This window comes from Daphnia pulex, chromosome 1 (assembly GCF_021134715.1).
Source record: "Daphnia pulex isolate KAP4 chromosome 1, ASM2113471v1".
Taxonomy (NCBI): Eukaryota; Metazoa; Arthropoda; class Branchiopoda; order Diplostraca; family Daphniidae; genus Daphnia; species Daphnia pulex.
Window position 1 is genome coordinate 990558 of NC_060017.1, and position 5353 is coordinate 995910.

The 5353-nt window shown below is 34.8% G+C and overlaps 1 long non-coding RNA gene across 3 annotated transcripts; it reads left to right on the forward strand.

Moving 5' to 3' along the window:
• Positions 1–1851: 1851 nt before the first annotated feature.
• On the forward strand, positions 1852–4727 carry LOC124196144. 3 transcript variants are annotated; one of them, XR_006875613.1, is made up of 9 exons: positions 1852–2136; positions 2230–2344; positions 2434–2587; positions 2650–2903; positions 2975–3296; positions 3362–3474; positions 3539–3681; positions 3747–3865; positions 3939–4727. It is a non-coding gene; the product is annotated as an uncharacterized LOC124196144 (long non-coding RNA). The 3 variants fall into 3 exon arrangements; XR_006875597.1 differs by having other exon boundaries at positions 1854–2136; positions 2975–3474; XR_006875603.1 differs by having other exon boundaries at positions 1855–2136; positions 2438–2587; positions 2975–3474.
• Positions 4728–5353: the final 626 nt, after the last annotated feature.

Below are 5353 nucleotides of genomic sequence, written 5' to 3' on the forward strand. Positions count from 1 at the left end.
TAGTTAATGAAACCCTGCTCTGCCCAATTCATAATTTTTTAGTCGCTGAAAAGCTTCCGGGACTCGTCAATCACGACGAAAATGTTGTATCCAATCTATTTTAATAAATAACTTGAAAACATGTAACTTGAAAAAGAAGATTTTACTTCACACTTCCGTATGCATAATAATAAAGAGCCCCACTCTCGTCAATCTCACATTTTTAATCTTGAGGTCACTCTAGCTTGGACTTGAACTCCATTGGACCTATGTTTAATAGTATTATATAGTAGGCATTGGCTGATGCGAGCTCCAATACCTTTATCAATGCTGATGATGGTTGTTAGTTTTGTCGCCATATGTTCCAAAAAAGTTCAATTTTGAGTTATTTGTCTTACTTTTATCGAATTAAAATTGATGTTCTCTCTATAAGGTGGGAATTCCGAGATGGTGTTCGCAACGGAGGGAATGTGCTAGTAGAAATACTTGCAACACGACTTTATTTATCAGGTGCATTTGGATTCCATGTAAGCATTGTAAATCCTTTTTTTTTAATTACGCAATTAATTTATTGAGTACGTATGTTTAATGTATTTTTAATCTTTCGAAACAAACTTATTTTTTTGTAAGGCCATTTAAATTTTTGTGTGCTCCTTGGAACATATTGCTGCATTTCGCGAAATCCAAAATGTCGGAATGGTAATCCGGAAGTGCATTGCGTTCTTTCTCTCTTGCCCCACGAAAAAATTGGAGAGGGATTCCTAGCCTCTATTTAAGGATAAGTGACCAAAGACACTTTGGTATTATGTCGTTTAGGGAACGATGTTCTTCTACAGCGTTATTCAATTGACTCGTTAATCGTCGGTAATTTGTTCTCTAGGAACTATTTGTTAGGACCTAGTGTCGTAATTTTTGATTCGTGGTCTAGAGTCACAAATTCAAATTGTCCATTTCGCCTTTTGTTCAGCACCCCGTTTTCTAGATACAAAATTGAAAAATTTAATTTTCTTTTATTTACTGCGCGTCAATTTAGTCCCTGATTCCATATCCTTTAATTTAAAAATTGGGGTTAAGGAAAGTAGATTACGCCTTATAAATCACCGAATGAAATGTTATGATGTTTAAAGGTAGAAAATACAGAAGAAAACACGGTTGAATCGAAAAGAAGTAGTCGATCAAAAATCAAAATGTCTTTTTGAAGTTGATACCTCATTGCCTCCGGTTGTTTTTTTGTAAATGCGAAGATTTAAGGCATTTCTTCCAGGGTTGATCCACGCAAAGTCGACTAATCGAGTAATCGATGTGGCGACCAAGTCGTGAATTTTGATGAAAATTTTAGGTTATGTCTATATACAGTCATGCTTGAAAGTTTCTTTAGCAGGCAAATGGCTCTTTATGTTTTAATTTTAAATTGACGGAAGGTATAGCATAGGAAGATCACTTAACCTCTAATATTTGTTCATTCTGGTGGGAAAGTTGAAAGAAAAAGAGGAAGAGAAGAAGAGAATGGAAAAGCGCAAAATAAATCCCAAAAGGGGGAAAGGTGTGCTTTTTAGATTCCCGATAGGGATTCTATCGAAACTCGACCCCCCAAACCCACCAGTCGACATCCGATAAGATGGCGCTGTTCCTCTCAGAGGTATGAAATGAACGAGGGGGGGTTCCTTGTTAATTTATACGTTTTTTCATCGTTTAATTAAAAGAAAAATAATTAATTCTAGGTTGTAGAGGAGATGATGACGGATGAAAACGTCATAGTGCTAATTTAATTGGATTAAAGTTGTCGTCGTTGTAATTGATGGAAACACGAATTGCCTTTTCAAGTTGTATTTCTTTCCCGTTAGGTGGTTCTGACTTCATTCATACAAGGCCGACGAATGTCAACACGGCCTTGGATTAAATCATTGTAAACAATCAAAACAATGATGGGCTGAATAATTTCTGAAAAGAATTTTCACGTAAAATTCTGTTCATTTACAATCAAGAAAATTCAAGTCTTGTAGAGAAATGTAGAGAATTGGTTATTCACTTATTTGTTAGACAATGTTTGGTGCTGGCTGCTGGGATGTGAATCTTTTCAACTATTGTGAAGAAGAAGAAAATGTTGATTAAGAATCAAGAAATCTCTTCTTAATTAAAATTTAGCCAGATTTGAATGTAAAGCTATATACTTTAAAAATGTTGCAGTTGTGAAAGAATGTTTTTTTTTTTATAATCTAACTGTCATCTGCTGTTTACATTTCTGTGTAGGGATTGAAAAGGAAGACGAGGTGTTAAGATGGCACTCCACTGACATGGCTGTCCATCAGACCAAATTGGTTGTCGCCAGTTGTCACAGTTAATGTAAATGGAAACAGTCATTCAGGTGATGAATAATTGCAAATAGCCTCCTTTGATGTTGATTTATGTGTGTGATAGCGATTATTTTAATTTTTGTTTTATTGGGAAAACAAGATAGAATTGGAAAACAAAGAATCAGCCTGGATCACTATTGCCCAGACCGAGGAATGGAACTAGTTCCAGCCCTGGATGTGGAAGGAGATTATAAAGAACCACACATGCTACGACAACTGATTGTCACCTCCTAAGTGTGCTTTCCACCCACTAAGTAATGGAAGATACCTTTACATTTCTTTTTAGGTTTCAAATATAAGCAGTATTATTGTTTAGGCTTTTTCATGCTGGTCGTGGCTTGCTAACTCTTCTTTCCGAAGCTTTACTGAATGTGTAGTTCATGCGATATAACATGGCTTTTGTGTGCAAATAGCTTGAGGAGAAGCAAGTTCAACCAAACCTCAAATTTGGTCACATTTTTGTTGCGTATGGGTTCCAGGCAGATTAAAATTTCCACAACAAATTCAAGTCGGCTTGGGAAAGCCGGTTGCCTTGTCTTTCTGCGCCGGAAAGTCTGCTTCATGGGATAGGTAGATACGCATTAAATTAATTCATTAGGAACTCGTTATTTTAAACAACATGGAATTTTAAAATTTAATAGGTTAACCCAGATGCAGCTTCAGCCAATATTCTTCATGTAGTGCATGCTGCCGTAGAAAAGAGGAGTATTGGGATCGTTTGTAGCAACCTGGACTGATTTGGTTGACACAGGATCGTTACATTTCGCTTGGCCAGGATGGATTTTACAGGCTTGTTTGGCTTGGAATCATTCCTTTCATTAAAATATCTGATGATATTCTCCACTCCAAGAATCATATGTTCAACTGATTAAATTCCAGGACTACATTTAAAATTCGTTTGCCGAACTTTCTTCGCTGTGGGTTTTGAATGAACCACTTGACAAACGTTTTTCAGTCGGAGCAGTAATTATCGAGATGGGGCGATTATAGAAACGTGGCTACTCTTCTCAGCGTCTATACTCTTTCAGATTCTGCCACCATCCCGACTTCTTTATCCCAAAAGGAAGGATCTGTTCACTACCGCTTGCTTTTAGATCACGACAGTGTTTATGTAGATAACCTCAATATGAAATGCGTTGCGGTAACTTGAGTTTGGTGAATTTAATTACTCTAACAAATAGCAATTTATCGGTATTTATTTTTAGCGAACTATTCGCCATACAAAAACAAATGGCACAAACTGCTAACTGAAGAAACCGTTATTACAGAATGAGAAGGTAATCATTATTTCATGAAGACAATTGCTCTTCAAGCCCTTTTCTGCCGATTTCCTTCTCTTGGCTTGTCGGTAAGAACTTTCTGCTAATTTTATTATGACATGAAAATATTTCCGCAATTGCGTTTTTATGGCAGTATTTTGAGGGGAATTCTTTCCATTGGGAGCAACCAAAATAACAATATTGGTTTGGCTGCCATCAATTTGGGTTTCACACTGTCGCTAACCTTACGCCAACTTCAGATGCAGCTAACAAGTATATATTTTTTTTAAGAAATATCTTTTTCTGTTGTTTCATTTGTGTGTTTTTACCATTTCGGAATGCTTAGTCTAACAGCCCAACAGTGAGCGTTTTCAACAGTTGTGGCCTTGTGGGTAGGTACAGCAACATCAAAACCACCGAAAAGCACTCGAATGGATTGAATAATATAACTGCAGCACTGAACACGTCGATTCTCTGGCTAACGTCGATACATCAGATTAGTAGCATATTGATGTAGATTTTATGAAATCATTGCATCTGCAATCAACTAGTAGCGCTTTCCACAATGGAACTGATTTCGAAGGGACACAGTATTATTCTTTAGTTTTAAATCATTTTTTTATTTTATAAATGCAAATGTGTGTTTGCAGTTTACGCCATTTTTATTACAAGCTAAAAATAAAATTATATTCTGGGGGTGGTTGAATAAACTTCGCATTTATCGAATTTCACGCTAACCATTACGAAATCGTACTAACAAAAATGTTGTTTTCTTTAAATTGCCAACTAGTTGACTGTTTTTTTTTTTAAGAAGCAAACTGTACGTATAGTACGTCCAATATTATCAGGCTTAATTTGATAATTGGTTTAAATTTTTATAATGACATTTGCGCAACGAATTGGGATTTTCTCTTACTGCGGTACGGTGGGGTTTCCCGAGAAAACGGGAACCCATTTTATAAATATTATTTATTATTATTTTATTATTAAATATTATAAAACCATATAATAGTTTATGCTGATTTTACCTCTGTATATTTTTCGTTCTCAGAGACTGTAAACGAACCGTTGGTTTTTTCCCGAATGTTTGTAGATTTTGTTTGTTTTTATGCAGTACACGAATATGGTATGGCGACCGTAGAACTCCAAAAACAGAAAAACTCCACCGACAATAGAACCCCAATATTTTAAATAATTAAAAATTTCTTTGTATGCGACAGTATAGAACTCCAAAGACATAACTCCATTTTTAAATATTATTGACCGACAGTAAAAATTCAACAAATTCTTTAATTATTTTCATGTTTGACAATAGAACTCCATTGAATTTTTAATATATTAAATGTCCATAACTCCAGCAAAAAAAATTATTTGCATGACCGAAAGTAGAACTCAACTTTTCTTTCTATTTCTTCTTTTTCACGTTATTGCACTTCAGTTTCCGGAGTTTATCACCCCCAATATCAATAAATGCATTTTGTTTTTATTAATTGAATTAATTGAATTAATTGAATTAATTGAATTAATCTATAATAAAATCATATCAAATTTGATAATCTGATATGGTTTAAACCCGTTAAAGGTTTAAACCCATAAGAATATTTAACTATAGGTATCTAACTAGAAAAAATAGTGAGGGAAATAAAAACGTAATAAAGCATAAGAACCATTTATAATAACTTATTAAGAAAAACAATTTAAGTTAAGTAGAAAAAAAAATCAGAAAAGGTCGGACCTAGAGGGAAACTCGCGAGCGAAGCG